The sequence below is a fragment of the Girardinichthys multiradiatus genome, chromosome 15, assembly GCF_021462225.1.
Source record: "Girardinichthys multiradiatus isolate DD_20200921_A chromosome 15, DD_fGirMul_XY1, whole genome shotgun sequence".
NCBI lineage: Eukaryota > Metazoa > Chordata > Actinopteri > Cyprinodontiformes > Goodeidae > Girardinichthys > Girardinichthys multiradiatus.
In genome coordinates, this window is record NC_061808.1 from 27,967,335 (window position 1) to 27,984,575 (window position 17,241).

Genomic DNA, 17,241 nt, shown 5'->3' on the forward strand with positions numbered 1-17,241 from the left:
TCCCGGCACCACGTTTACTAGGGGTGAGGAGTGTGACAGCGCATGCGCAACGCGAATCAACTAACTCTCAGCTCCACTAACCAGCCTGAGATCACGTGATGCCAAGTCGCTAATGTAAATTCGTATTCTCATAGAAAAGAAATTCCGTCTTTACATACACATTGTTTTTGACTGCGTTCTTGCCCTATAAACAGACAATATTTGTGAGAGCTTTTAAATTGATACTGAGGGGATTCGAGCTTAATTTCGTTATATGTACACATTTTTCTTACTTCTGTTTCTAAATGTTTTTCATATTCTTGTGATTCTTATGTGTAACTATATAACTAAATTGTAAAATTGCAAAAAAATGTTTTTAATCTCAATTGGATATTCCTAGTAAAATCAAGCATTGAGTTATCCTTTATGTTGAGCAAAATTGCCCTGCCATATTAAGGGAACCAGCTTCTTCATATACTATACCTAAGAAAAAAAAGACAGAAATGAAATCTTCCACACATACACCAGTGGCGATTGCTATAAGACTGCAAGGGAAGCTCAGCTTCCGCTAAAATGTCAACAAATAAGTGCTCAAATATATACTGTTGTGTGTACATGTCACTGACTAAATATGCGCTACAACGCACTCAACTTTTGTTCAGAATCAGCTTCTTATCACTGGTAACGACGTGGCTTTCCTCTCACTCATTCCCGCAGCTTCACAGTGGTTTAAACAGTGAGTTCAATAGCGAAGCAAAAATGCTGGGCTTTGTCCAGCCCATCGGACGCTCATCGTCTCTGGGGGTCTATGGGGCAGTGGGCTGGCCTCGGCTGGCCCGGACGCTCAGCTTCTGCATGATGATTGGATGATCTGTCTGAGGCTGAATCCCTTTTTGATTGACAGCGAAATCAGCGAATCAGCGATCTTGGAATTGAGCTTCCCCTCCTTGAAAGACCAGAATCCGCCACTGACACACACATATCGCTAAGATAAATGCTGCAAGCTTTAAACCACGCCCCTTTGTTTCTGCAATCCAAGGAAACATGCCCCGAAAGCAGGACGTTTATGAGGTAAAAAGACAGTGATCTGCAATGGGGGATTTGTGGCTGCGTGTTTATTGTGGAAATATGATGTGAACAGGGCTATAGACTTGCCCATGCTATGAGACTGCCAGCGTATCACTCATTGATAGCTTTTTTCATAATGACTATAAATTGCCAAGTTCAAAGATACCATAAAGAGAAACCATCCAGTTTTGTGTTATTTTATGAACAAATTACACTGATGATAAAAAACACATCTGACCAATGAAGTAGGTATTTTCATTTACAAAGTACAAACATACAAATCGCACACTGAATACAAATAAGTGCTATATTTTATCTGGGTTGATGACATCACAATTTGCCCAAAAACTTAACTGACATTAGTAAACACTAAGGAGAACAACCAATTTTTTGTCAGCTTTTGAAAAAGATTCTGGACATTCGAGTTAAAAGGGGGGTACAGCCGTCCATATTAGAGCCAGATATTTGACTTCGATCACCCTCTGGGAATTTACAAAGGGTGGACTGCAGATACATGCATAATGGGGCTAACAGGCAGGATTGAGATCCCTAATCTGTCTACTTGGCGATTGTTTTTGGTGGAAGTAGCAAGCAATGCTATGGTTGTTTAGGACACATGTATGGAACTTAAAAATCATCTTCATGGAAGTTTTCAAGTAAAAAATGTTGTTTTAATAAAACACTGGATTGAAATGTCTTGTGCAGAAATTATCATTGGTTATCAAAAACTACCCTGGGGCATTTATCAATACAATCTGTGATTTTCAATCAAAATCAACTAGTCAGGGCACCACCTGATTATCAGGTATTAATACACAAAGACCTTTCAGTGAGTTATAGTTCTTACTAGCCTGGTGAGGTGCGGTATTATAGAACGACTGATGGGAGTGAATTTGTGCAATGGCTTTGTCAATCAGCAAGCAATGCACACATATACAAAATAAACAACTTCTCTTTGAAACACACCATAATTTATTAATGCAATCCTCAATATATTTGAGGCAACAGACATACTCGAAGTAGTACATCTCTTTTTACAAGACGTACCCTATTGAATATTAGACACTGTGATCAGCCACTTTATCAATTACGTGATGACAACACACGGATGTGTGTGGCAGTTGATCCTTTCAGTTGGTTGCGGTCTGTTCATCTCACCAAGGAAAATTTCATTGTATGTTTTTACAATCACAGAGTACCTTAGCTTATCTCAGTTTAACTTGGCTTAGCTTGTTTTTGGTAGTAGATTTTTTTTCTTCATTAAATAATTTACAACAAAATGGCAGAACAATCAAAAAAGCTAAAAAAAAAAAAAGCTTGTTTGTACACAAGAACAGATTTGGTTTCCGTGATTTTTAAAGAATTATTGTTTATTTTTTTCCTCTATAACAGAGCTGCTGCTGCCTCTGCTTGTGTAAGGTTTCTAGTAAGTTAGGATGTCCTTCAGCAACCACAAGACTGTTGGGGGGTGGACTGCAGCCCAAGCATCCACATACTTGCTTCTCTGTTGCTTGCATGTTCTATCTGGCTCTGTAAGCCCAGAGCATCAGTTCTATTTCTGTTTCTGTGTACAAATCAGTACTGGAAGAATAACGTGTCCTGGGTTAATAATACAAAACCTAAAATATGCACCATAAAATTGGTGCTTGGAAGTCTTAATTATAAGAATTTTCTAAGTGTTTTTTTGTATATAAATAATAGCCCCTCAGAAAAATACATAAGCATTTAGCCTATAAGGCAAAAGGCCTTTAGTTGTTTGCTGTGTAATTAAGGACAACACATCTCCTGCAGCTAAATGTCTCTCCTCCTCCTCTCTTCCTCTCCTCATGTCGGCAGCAGTGCTCAGTGTAATCTCCGGTCTTAATAAACACATGCACACATGCAGATCCATGCGTATACACACACATATAGTTTCAGTGAAATCCCTTTAGCTGGAAGAGCACGCTGTCTTAGCATTGGAGGCCCTCATCACGCGCTTCAGCAGCTATATATAGAAGTCATCATATTCGGCTTTCAGGCCCCTTCATATATTTTCCCTTCTCCTCTTCTTTTCTGTATTAACCGCACCAGTAGTTTTCGTTTCCTAAAGTGCTTTCCAGCCGGACAGCCCATCCTCACTGTTGTCCTTGGAAAGGTTACTCACATGTTTCATTCTTCTCCATTTTGTCTGTCTCTAGCCGGGGGATGAAAGACGAGAGGAAGCAAAAATAAAATAAAAAAAGATGGAGAGAGAAAGAGACAGCCCCCCCTGATTGAGAATGATTAAAAGCAGCGGGTTGTCACACCCTGCTGGTACTGATGACATGACAAAATTAGAGCGCGTTAAAGACAGTAAGAGGAGTAGAGTGGGATGGTGAAAACACACGGAGGGAAACTGCAATCCAAAACCTGTTTTGACAAATTGATGTTGGGTAGACCTGATATCCCTCACATCTCCCTAGACTCCACAACATCACTTGCCTCATTATACACCAAGTGACCTCATTATTTTCCTACTGAAACAGGCACTCTACTGTGCAACCCCGATCTTTGATATGCAGGGCCCCCAGGATCCTATTAAAACAACGCTCTGTTTGAAGAGCATTCGGAGACTGATAGCGCTCAACTTGATTCACGGCTGTTAATGTACCAACTGGTGATGCACAATAGCTCTTAGCTGCGTGCGGTAGTGTTGCTGAAGTTAATGTCTTATTACAGGGTCTCTGATTTGCCATCTGGACTGGCTGGCAGAAGAAATTACATGTTGTTGCAGCGCTAAAACTTCCTTTCAGTGGTGCTCAAAAGTGTACACACCCTATAAAAATGTAATTTTAAAACTTTAAAATTCACTTTAATTCTGAAAAAAATAAATTTCCTTCTTAGGGGTTCTGACTGGTATTTAAAACTGCGTGATATTATATTATCCAATTTGAAAAATGTCCAGTTCTGTCTGAAGGCAAGCAACCCCAGACCATGGTGCGACCACCACCATATTTTGCTATAAATATTTTGTCTCCAGGTTTGGTTTCAACAAACACACATTCTGAATAAATGTTTCAGGAGATTTTAGACAGGAGTAGACGGTTTCCTTAGAACTCAATCACAAACGGGTCAGAAACCTTCATTTTGGACTACATTGTCAGCAGGATTTAATGTTTATTAATGGCTGTGTTTTAATCATGAAAATTTATTTGAAAATCACAACAGGCAAATTTTTTCCCAATAACAAAAATAGAAACAATATATTATGATAAAATATATATTCAAGCAAGAACCGAATATCCAGTAAATTAAAGAGCTTGTGAGAACTCTGGTTGATTGGCAGGGTAAGGGTGAGAAAATACAACCAAATCAAATATAATTAGACGTATTTCATTTACTCTGTTCTTACAGGCATGCTTGGCGGTATATCTTGGCATGTTTTTTAATGTTTGGGATCCAAACTACGCAGGACCTAAGGAGTCTTACCTTACTTTTTTGATGACACTGAAGTTTTATAAGCCTCATCCGGATGTTTGCAGGTGCTATGCATGTGAAACGTACATGCATTATGCTTAAAACATAAGAAAAAGCCCACGGACCTTTAGATAACCATGTCTACTTTAGAAATGGATTTCTGTCTTCCAACACTCCTCCGTAGTTCAGACATATAGTGAGCACTGGACACTTTTTACACACATGGAACATAATCAGTATAAATTAGACATTCCTGCAGCTCATTTACTGTTACTGGCAGGCTCTGAGCAGCTTCCATGACCAGTTTTAGTCTCATCTTGTTTGATCAAATATAGAGAAATCTCCTGTTCTGTAATGTAACCAATTGCATATTTTTACTGATTATTAACAGTTGTCTACACTGAGCCATGGCAGATATCTATGCATTGTTTTTTTACTCTTCCCCTGACTGATTACTTTATTCACTGTGATGATTCTGATCCTTTATAAACCCTCTGCAATAATGGATTAAGCTAAGAAATGCAAATGAACAAATGTCAAGACAATCCTAAAAGGACAGCAGGACATTATTTACAAGTAATTAGACTTTCTGTAATTAGTGTTAGGTGTGTATCCCAAAAGGCTGAACACTGAACTGAATTAAAGGCTGCTTTGACAAAGCTTTTGGAAATAGGTTACTAGAGTTAAAACAAACTATTCACTTTTCCCTCTAACACATTTGCTTGATTTTCTTTTGAATAATGCAGCATATGCATCAAATTAGAGGTGGATAAAGTTAAAACATTATTTAAATTGGAGTAAAAACCTGGCATTTTAACAGGGATGTTAAAACATCAACAGCTTTGGTTGCAGAGAATAATAATTTTTTATTTTATTTGATAGCATGATGAATAGATAAAGTAGTTTATTTATTACCCAATTGGAGCAGTGTTGGTGAAACAGTTCCATATAATTCCATAAGTGCTGTTAATCTCAGTTACTGAACCCTGCAAATTCATAATAGGGGCACTATTTATACATAGGCTAAATTGGGTTGAAACCTGCCAGCTTTGTACCTTTTAATTAAGTCTATAGACAAATGTCATGTAATGCTATTTGGCAATCCTCAGACTATTACTTCCAGCAGTGGGAAGGGTATTAATTACTCCTCTAGCTAAAGTTTAGAGGTAAGGAAATATTTTTAATCTATGTGAGAAAGAGGCTGCTGATGGCTTGATTATTTATCATCGTCTCTAAACAGTTGAGCAGGATTTGATTGCAGACATTTCAGTAAGCAATTGAGTAGAATGTTATAAAACTCAGAACTACACAAAACAAGGTCGGTGCCTTGCAATCTGGTTTATGCTTAAGTGCTTAAGCCGCATTTGAAAATTAATGCACTTACATCTCATGGTCCACTTTCTGTCTCCTTTCCCCCTAACAGTATTTTCTTTGGTCCTTCTGTGTTTCCAATAAACTTCTTTTGGAATTTTGTTTTCCTTAAAGCTTTTCTTAAAACCTTTTTATTCAAACAAGTTGACTCACTATCTTAAAATCATCTTGCTGTCTATTTAATAGTGTACATACTGTTTCCTTAAAATAAAATGATTGAAACTAAACTTGGAAAGTGTGCTACTTTGGTTCCAGGAAAGAAAATGTGTGACTGTAACAAGTTGGAGGTAACAGTTTTGAAGTCCACACATTATATAGAGTTACCATAAACTATCAGCCACTATCAGGTTATCAGCCACAAAAGCCTGATTTCTATCATCCCTGAAATGTTCTTCATTCTTATTCTGATTAAATATTTATTTGTTTAGTCAGACAGTTAGGCTGACTAAACACATAAATTAATGATGAATAAATACATGTTCTTTTTCTTGATGTAACATGAATCTATTTTCACTAGGGGTCTTGTGTGTCAGTTAATTATTTTTAAACAATTTCTTTTTAAATGAGAACATTCAACTGAAAAAGTCCAAATCCTACATTCAACCCTATGTTAGAGAACAGTTGTGTTTAGTTACATTTAGTATAACATTTAAACAAAACTGTGCCGCACAGCATGAACGTAGCAGATGATACTACATGACACTGGCACAATTGATGAAACAATGTTTTCCATCCAGTTTAATAAGATAACTAATGTCACATATTTGTAATGCTTTATTTAAATGTACCTGGTGGGCTTAGTATGTTCTGAGTTGGCTCTCATTAGAAGACATTTTGGAAACTAATCCAATATAGCATGATAAGCATATTCTCTTTTAGGAGCAGTGTTGTAAACTGCACATTACCACCAAAAGGACGCTTAGCCTAAGACATTCTATGGTTTTAATATCATTTTACATTTTTGTCTATGTAACTATTGTTCATTATGGAAAAAATCACAAAGTACCAAGTAACCAAGTAACTTTCTGGATACTCCACATCAGTATATGACAACCATACATTTTCCAAATCAAATTCAATTTCAAATTCACAATAAGCAGAAAAAGTCTTCCTAATCATCTGCAAACAAATGTGAACATTTATGAACCGGTCGTCATTTTGACAATGATGCTTAGATATCTAGTTCTGGCAAGAAAACTCAAAGAGCCTGCAGATAGAAATGAAGACATAAAAAATATTTATTCTAAAAAATATTTATACTTGTTACAGTACATTTTAGGCTATAGCATTTATTTTAAAACACAATTATAATTAAGGCATTACCAGCAGCAGCCATGGAAATATACAAAAGAAAATATTTTTATAAAAGATTTGCAGTTACATGTTAGAACATGGTGCCACAAAACTACTGCTGGTGAGATGCATCTTCGTCTAAAAACACAATGATAAATTCAGCAATGTGACATGGCAGCAAATGGTTTTATTTCTGAATTAGACTTTTAGAATGTGAACATTTTCCAAACAATTTCCAAACAGCTGAACTAGTTGATTGTTCAACTAAGGGAAAAGTTAAGTTAAACACTGGCAGTGTGCAGCAACAGGTTGGGGAGGGGAACCTGGAGAAAACTTGTCACCTGCTTTCTAGCATCTAATATAAATTAGTTTCAGCAATACAAATGGTACGGTCATTCCAATAAATGCCCATTGCATGAGGTTGGCAAAACAGTCATGATAAATAAGGAGTGAAACTTCTGCAGTGTTTTAAAACCAGAATGGCTCTGATTTATCAATTTACCACACCAGCCTGTCAGATCTCCAGTCTTTATTGCAGGGAGGAACCTGACAAACAGCCTAAACCTTTGGGGAGGAACTGGTGTTTCAGCTGAGGAGATGGCACATCTACATTTCTCTCCTGCCAGTGCAACCTGTTCTGCATTAACATTTAAAATGTGATCTACCTGCAGGCCTAGAGAAGAACGTAATTGTCATGTCATTGTGTGATGACAAATAAAGAATGGCTCTATTACATCATTAGTCTCACAGAAAAACTAGAAAGGTGGAAACTATTTTAGAGAACTGTTCAGTAGAAAACCCTGGGCTTTCATAAAAACCTGCCACTTTGATGTTTCAGCATGTGATATCATGTCACAATAAGAACTCAGTCCCTCAAAGGCTTTGTGTTTTTTCCTCTTGCTTTCTGGGGCCAGTCTCTCTTTCACACAATCACTGCCTGTGGACATTTGTTGTTGGAGCAGCATGTACCCATCAAAACCCTGAAACCCCTCCCATCCCTGCAGCCTCTCTCTCTGAGAGTATATTACAGTGCTGACAGACAGTGCTGGGGCTGCATTGCTCCCTGAGCTGGGGAGGCCTGCTCTAGTCTGTAATCCTGACCAGTGTGTCATTTGCCATCACTGGCTCTGCTTTGCTCACAGCCTCATTGTAGAAGACAGTTTTACTTCAAATGTTGAGAAACAATTTCCTTTCCAGCATCTTTAATGCAAAACGTTGGCTCAACCAGTGATGCATATCGCTTTAATATGGAAACAGAATCTGCTTTTCATAGAGGTGGAGCAGACACAGGAACTGCTGTGTTCACTGTAGATGACCTGACTTTCTGCCTTACAAGCTACAGCCTCCTGGTAAATCTGTAGACAAACAAGCAAATTTACTACAACTACATTATAATGGAAACAGTAACTACCACACAATGCACAATTCTCAAACCTATTACATTTTTTTTTTATTGTTTTACATTACAACCATACATTTCAACATATTTTATTTGGTTTTTATGAGAAACACTGAGGTGGAATAAAGCATCGTAAAGTGGTTTTAAGTGGTTTTACAAATGAAAAAACGTTTGGTGGGGAGTTTTATTCAGGCCACTGAAGTAATACTTTGTAAATCCACCTTTCTCTGAAAGTTTGCCTGCATGTCTTAGTTTATAGCTCTTCACTGCTTTGCATCCCTGGAGATGTATGGTCAGTCAGATTGGATGGAGAGCCTTTGTGATAAGCAGTTTTCAAGCCTTCTCACAGAATCTTAATAGGTGGTCTAGACTTTGACATTGCCATTCCAACAAATAAATATGCTTTGATCTAAAAGATTTAATTGTAGCTCTGTCTCTTTAGGGTCGTTGTCCTGCTGAAAGGTGAACCTCTGCCACAGTCCCAAATCTTCTGTAGTCTCTTTTCCACTCCTGCTGAAGACAAGTGCATCCACAGCATGATGCTTCCACCACCATGTTTTACAGTGGGGATTAATGCTCTCCTTGACGTACTTGTTAGTTTAGGTGGATGGTCATGTCTTAGCAGTTTTGGAGTTTTGCCATACTATTTCCATTTAAATTTAATATTTGATTGAACAGTGCTCTTTGCACTGTGTTCAAGTGCTTTAAACATATCCACAATGTGTGCTGTGTTCTTTGGTTTTCATGCTGTTTGTTTACTTATGTTCTTTAACAAACCTCTGAGATCTGCATAGAACAGCTGAATCTTCTTTGAAATCAAGTTAAACCCAGGTGGAGTCTGAAAACAGTTTTTAAATTACTTGAAGGTCTCAGACTGAGACTGAGTGATAAGGAAACAGTTTTCTTCAACTTCACAATTATTCACTGCTTTGGGTTGGTCTATCAAATAAATTCCATGAAAATACATTGCAGTTTGTGGTTGTAAAGTGTCCAAATTTGCAAAGGTTAAAGCTGTAGGATGCTTTTTGCAAGGCACCATAACCTCATTTAGGTAACAATCAATTTAGGATCTGCTATCTGTGTTAGTCTTACTTTGTGTCTCGATCTAATGCATCGCAAAAAGGAAAGAGCTCATCCAGGATTACCTTACTTGCTTGGTTTCCTGCCTTTATGAACTTCCAGCTCAATCCATAGGTAATGCAGCCATTGTGTTCTATACTGAACTCATTCTAAATAAGTACTATTTGAATTTGCAGCAATTCATTTAGCCGGCAGGGGAAGATAATGTTTAATCTGTAAATGAAAAGATGGTAATCTGTTGACTGACAGTCCCAGCTGGATCTACTATGCTATTCAGAGAGTTGGGACTGAGCTTCTTCGCCTCAGTCTGTGCCCTTGGTCATTAAAGTTGTGATTTACACAGGCAATTGTTGTGTTTCGATGCACTGGGTGTGGGTGTGCGAGTATGCATGGGCATGCCAAGGTGTCAGAAAGCAGGGAGTTCTGACCATAATCTAGTAGCTGTGTGGGTGTATAATGCAGATGTGTTTTGGGTTCTTGTTGCAACTTTTTTCTTTTGAACCTTTTAAACAAACAGAAGGTCTCCTCTACAAAGGCAGTCTGCTCAACAATTTACATCAGGGAAACAGTACAAAAAGGCATTCAGATCTACACAAACAATAGGAGGGTATCTGGCAGTCAAATGGTCAAAATGGCACAGAAGTGCAGCTTTACAGACATTAAATAGGGCCCTGCTAATTGATGATTGGCTTAACACCCTGGAAGCAGCACCCAATCTCAAAAGAGGAGGTGGAGCCTAGAACAAAACATAAGGCATGACCTCACTAACCAAAATAAAACATCCACCTTTTGGGGAAGTAACAAAGTTGATATCAGACCTAGAAAGAACAATGAAAGAGGTGATTGGAAAAAACTACTGCTATATGGTCTGTACTTGATGTTACCTTTACCAATATCATATTGTGTTGGAAAAATTTTAAAAAAGGGACTTGAACACACAATAGAGCACATGTTGGTAACATACCGTAGATTTAGGCTCCAGGTCAATTCGCCCCTTCACCATTTTGTACCTCCAGCTGTACACATTTTATCCCATCCTACATGCATTTCATACCCAAAAAGCAGTTTTCAAATGTGATTTCATTCATTCTGTCTCACCAGCCAGCCTGAAGCACTGCGCTGATCAGCTGTCTCCAGTCTTCACAGACATTTTTAACACCTCACTGGAGACATGTCATGTGCCAGCCTGCTTCAAGTCCTCCACCATCGTCCTTGTTCCCAAGAAGCCAAGGACCACAGGGCTTAATGACTTCAGACCCGTCGCCCTGACCTCTGTGGTGATGAAGTCCTTTGAGCGCCTTGTGCTCTCACACCTAAAAGACATCACCGACCCCCTCCTGGACCCCCTGCAATTTGCCTACAGAGCCAACAGGTCTGTAGATGATGCAGTCAACCTAGCCCTTCACTTCATCCTCCGGCACCTGGACTCCACAGGAACCTATGCCAGGATCCTGTTTGTGGATTTCAGCTCTGCCTTCAACGCCATCGTCCCAGTTCTGCTACAGGAGAAGCTCTCCCAGCTGAGTGTGCCCGACTCCACCTGCAGGTGGATCACTGACTTCCTGTCTGACAGGAAGCAGCGCGTGAGGCTGGGGAAGCACGTCTCTGACTCCCTGACCATCAGCACCGGTTCCCCCCAAGGCTGTGTTCTCTCTCCTCTGCTCTTCTCCCTGTACACCAACAGCTGCACCTCCAGTCACCAGTCTGTCAAGCTTCTGAAGTTTGCGGACTACACCACCCTGATCGGTCTCATCTCTGATGGTGACGAGTCCGCGTACAGATGGGAGGTGGACCATCTGTTGGACTGGTGCAGCCAGAACAACCTTGAGCTCAACGCTCTAAAGACAGTGGAGATGGTTGTGGACTTCAGGCAGAACCCAGCCCCACCTGCCCCCATCACCTTCTGTGACTCCACAATTGACACTATGGAATCTTTCCGCTTCCTGGGAACCATCATCTCCCAGGATCTCAAGTGGGAGCCAAACATCAGCTCCCTCATCAAGAAAGCCCAGCAGAGGATGTTCTTCCTGCGGCAGCTGAAGAAATTCAACCTGCCAAAGACTATGATGGTGCACTTCTACACAGCCATCATTGAGTCCATCCTCACCTCCTCCATCACCATCTGGTACGCCGCTGCTACAGCCAAGGATAAGGGCAGGCTGCAGCGTGTTATTCTGTCTGCTGAGAAGGTGATTGGCTGCAGTCTATTGTCGCTCCAGGAACTGTACACCTCCAGGACCCTGAAGCGGGCAGGGAAGATTCTGGCTGATCCCTCCCACCCCGGTCACAGACTCTTTGAGACTCTCCCCTCTGGCAGGAGGCTGCGGTCCATCCGGACCAAAACCTCACGCCACAGGAACAGTTTTTTCCCATCTGCCACCAGCCTGGTTAACAAAGCCCGGGAACCACCCTGACACTCTCCCTTTCCCCCACACCCCCCCTTTTTTTGCTGACAGGACACCTGTAACCTGTAACTCTATGCGTTACATTAACGCTCAGCTTGGACTCCTGCTTTACTTGCACTGCCATACTTGCACAATGATCACCTGCACTGTTGTACTGCTCTTGCATCTTATACTGCTGTACATTTACTCTCACTCACTTAAAACTGTGCACATATATTTATATTATATTGTAGATATGTTTATACTGTTTAATTTGTACTGTATTGCACCGACTACGCCAAAACAAATTCCTTGTATGTCCAAAAACGTACTTGGCAATAAAGCTTTTCTGATTCTGATTCTGATTAACCTTTAGCCCATTAACCCTTAAAACCAGCCTGGATCTGTGTGTAAATATAATAGCTTCCATATTAAATTATGGATGACCTTTGATGAACCACACATTTTGACTCAGTTTAACTAGCCTATAAAATCAATAAATCTCTTAAATAGAATCTGTCTCACAATATGAAGTAGGCTAAAATTGTCAGGCTCTGTCTGTTAGGGTTGTGTTTGTTTTCATTTCCTTTAGATCTGGTTTCCTTTAGTTTTGTCATTCTGTCTGGTCCCTTGTTACCTTCTGTTCTGTGTTTATCTTGTTAATTGGTCACACTCCCTATTCTATGTAAATATATTTTAAGAAAAATTGAGAAATCTTCCTACGAAACGTGCTCTCATTTTTAGATCATATTTGTTTGTTACTTAGTTTGAGTTGAATGTTTTAATTATTTGTGGTGTTTGTAAGTTTTTTGTTTCTTGTTTACAAATGTCTCTTAATTAAACTAAATATTGGATCTCAAAGAGACAACATGTATAAATAAAAGTTAAATAAAAAACATCATAATTTGAAGAGCTTTTTGAATTTAATCAGGTTAAAATGTAAACAACAGAAAAAATCTTTTTTGGGGGTAAATACTTTTTGACCATACTGTGTATTTTCTGTTCATAGAGAGAAATTATTCATTTAAGCTGTTGTGATTATGAATCTGAGAATATTATTTAATATTTAATATTAATATTTTAATATTTTATCAAATAATATTTTGGTCTGTTAAGGGTTGACCTGTGAATACCAGCCCAGTAAGGCGATGGTATTAGGACAAAATAGAAAGGTGTGTGATGAGCTCTGACATTATTGAACAGCATAAACTCTGCACACACATGGAATGAATTCACACAATTTCTTAAAATACAAGAATTTATTAACAAAAATAAGTCAACTCAAAGTCAAACATATTTCAGTCAACAAACTCTTCACTATGCTAAAACAATCCAACTAAACTACCAAGCAGAATTAAAGAATAACAAAGACTAATGGGCTATGTACAATATAAACAAGTTGATTAAAGATGATTGAAAACCATGACCAAAAGAGTGATGCAACATTACCATGCAATGTTATTTATGTTTGAGAACCAAGGATTATCTTGTAGAATCTGGAAGTGAAGTTAAGTTAGTCTTAGAACTAACTTAGGCAATAATCAGCAAGCGTTTAGACAACCCTTCACAATGCAAGATCAGATAAAATATTATTTTAATAAAATAAAGTTTTAAATAATGACCTGCTGAATAAAACCAACCTTCTGGATTTCTCAACGGTGTCTAATTAGCTGCCTTTAGTTATTGAAATAATATTCGAAGAAATATTATTAAGGGAGTATTTTGGAAAAGAGCCAAATCTTTCTGGAGAAATTAGGCTTAATGGTGTTTACTTAGTTATCAAATTTAGTAAATGATGTTTAAGGACTATTACTCACTAGCTTGAAAACCAACAACCTTTCTGTTGAATACTCTTTAGTAGCAAGCACGTGTTCTTACCGGTTAGCAGTTGAGCGGATAGCTTAGCACCAGTTGCGGATGGCGCGTTATGATTAATGTTCTGTTTAAAAATCACCCTTTAAATAAAGTTTGTCTTAACTTTAACAACATACAAAGAACACAAACCGGCACATGTGCTGCAAATAGCCTGCTAGCACTAAGATAGCCGAGTTTCACAAAAACAAACTTCATAAATGAAAACGTTCAGATTATTTCATCCTAACTGTTAATCTACCCAAACCTAACCTCTGACCGTGGTGAGGAAATGTTGTCCAAGGGGCGATGAAGTTTGAAGAAGGTATCTACAGTGAACAAACGGTTAGCTTCCCGCTAACCTCCTCAGCTTCTCACAATCAGAAGGTGCGTTCGTTCTGTGAACAAAAGGGTTAGCTCCGGAGCTGTAGCTGGGCGGCCCGTCCTGTCCGCTGCGGTCTCTGCTGTCTTCCCTCCAGGCTGGGAGACTACGTCTTTGCAAGTGCTTCTCTTGAACACCGTTTGCGTCTGCGGGGGCTCGGAGAGACAGTCAAACAATGCTTGTACCTTAATTACCCCCGTTCATGAATGAAAATACCGGATACACAGACAGTATTTCATCCGTACTTATCTTTGCATATGATCGATGATCGTATGGCTTCCTTGGATCCAGTTGAGGAGTTTATGTCTTTTTGCCAGCAAAAGACATCAGCGCGCTGGGCCTCCCCTGACCGGTCCTTCTCGAAGGCCATGTGGAAAGAGGGCGGATGTAGCAACAACTGTGCTTTTATTTGGGTAGTGGCGTCACAGAAAGTCCGCAGTTATCCCGTTTCCTGGCTGTGCCGGAAGAAGGTTAATGCACTTTATTTTGAAAGTTCCAGAAAAGTCCGTACCGGAGTTTAATGTTGAAATCCATGGCTGTGGGTCCCAACAAAGCTATTTGCTGATCTTAACTAAATCTGTTTTTTGCCTGATTGTTGCAGTTGAAGCCATTATAAGAGCTGTCAAATAGCATCCACAGAGAAAAATACACTTAGCATCCCCAAGCAAATAGATTTTTTACAAAGAAATTCACAATTTTGAAACTTTATCAGTGAGTTAATGATGGCAACATCCTTTTAAATCATTGGTTGTTGGCTGGAAACATGACCAAAGTGAATACTTTTGCTCCATGTTCAGTGCATGTCCCATAGCAGACAGCTAATTTTCTTCCCCTAGAAATGCATATAAAATAACAGAAAGAGCAAAAGTACAAATCAAAAAGAAGCAAGAGAATTAGCAACTGCATATGTTGCAGCAACACTTAACCTCTGCACACACAGTCCTAAGAAAAAGCTCCTTAGCATACATTAGAGGTGGACCTGGTTTGGTAACTAGTAGCAACTATTTTAAATTAAAACTAGTTTGTTATAATGTACAAACAAAGGTATTGGTTACTTCAAAATGTGACTGTGTCAACAGTGCTCTACTTGCCATTTATGCCATTTAATATACAATGAGCCTCCAAGAAAGAGTAGTTATACAATTTGGTTTTTTACTCAAAACATTAGACACATTTATTGCTCTTTTTAGACTTTTCCATGGCATGTAGAAAAAACAAAGTCCTCATCTGCTATTAAATCATTCTCTTCATCACGTTTCAGGTGACCCTAAAGTGATTTCAAGAGAGAGGCTACAACCTTAAAGATGGATGAGGCATTTAACCTAAATTAACAGGCTGGGCAAGAATAACTTTAATCAGAGAAGCAGTCAAGAGGCTTTTGGTAACTTTGGAGGAGCAGCTCTTATCAAAGCCCAGGTGGAAGAATATGTTGACAGGACAACCATTGGCCATCCACTCCACAATCTTGCTTTTATGTAAGAGCGATGAGAAGACAGCCAGTGCTGAAAGGAAGCCATCATGATGATCTCTGCCAGGCTTTCTAACCATACGAGCAGACAGAGATTTAAAGAGGAGCGGCAAATGTAAAGGAGGTGGACTGGCAGTACTTGTGAACAACAGATGGTGTAATCCAGGACATGTTACTGTGAAGTGTTGTCTCTGCAGTCCAGATATTGAACTGTTAGCAAGAAGTTTTCATCCATATTATTTACCCAGAGAGTTCACCAGTGTTATTTTGGCAACAGTTTACGTTCCACCTTCCGCTGTTGCCAACACTACATGTGATGCCATCAGCTCAGTTGTTACTAAGCTACACACACAACACCCCAATGCGTTTTTGGCAATAACTAGTGATTTTAAACATGCTTCACTCTCTGCTACACTTCCAACGTTTTAACAGTTTGTCAGCTGCTCTAACAGAGAAAACAAAACGTTCGATTTGTTTTATGCAAATGTCAAGGACTCATACATCCCTAAACCAGGCAAATCAGATCACAATCTTGTTTTTCTCTGCTCGAAATATAAGCCCCTTGTTCAGAGGAAACCTGTAATAAAGAGGACTGTGAGAAAATGGTCACAGGAAGCTGAAGAAGCCCTGCGAGGTTGCTTTGAGGCTACAGACTGGGACGCACTGTGCCAGCCATATGGAGAGGACATCAATGGCATGACTGAGTGTGTAACCGACTATATAAACTTCTGTGTGGATAACATCATCCCCACCAGAACAGTGAGATGCTTCGCTTTGTGGCATGGTGTGGAAACAATCTTCTCATCCTGAACGTGACTAAAACAAAGGAGATGATTGTAGATTTTAAGAGAAACAGGAATAAGTCAAAAACTATTTCTATCATGGGAGAAGAGGTGGAGGTAGTGGAGGATTTTAAATATCTCGGTGTTCACCTGGACAACAGACTGGAGTGGAGATGCAACTTTGAAGCCGTCTACAAGAAGAGACAGAGCAGACTGTACTTCTTTAGGAAACTTAGGACCGTCAGTGTTTGCAGCAAGATCCTGCATATCTTCTATAAGTCTGTTGTGGAGAGTGTGATCTCTTCTGGGATCATTTGCTGGGGAAGCAACATCAGAGCCAGGGGAGTGGTGGCCTAGTGGTTAGGACAGGCGGTGTGCGTTCCGGAGGGGACACAAGGGGCCAGGTTTGTATCCCACAGATTGCAACTCTGGGTCCCTGAGCAAGACCCTTAGCCCCAGAATGCTCCCCAGGCACCGCACAATGGCAGCCCACTGCTCCCAATAAGGGATGGATTAAATGCAGAGGACAAATTTCATTGTAATGTACATGTGCAATGACCAATAAAGATGATTATTATTTAAAAAACTCAACAAGCTGATAAAGAAGGCTGGCTCTGTTCTGGGGACTTCTCTGGAACTTCTGGAGATCATTGTGCAAAGAGGGATTCTTCATAAAATGAAGAACATTATGGAGAACCCTGAGCATCCTCTTCATGGGACTGTCCTACAATAACACAGTGTCTTCAGTC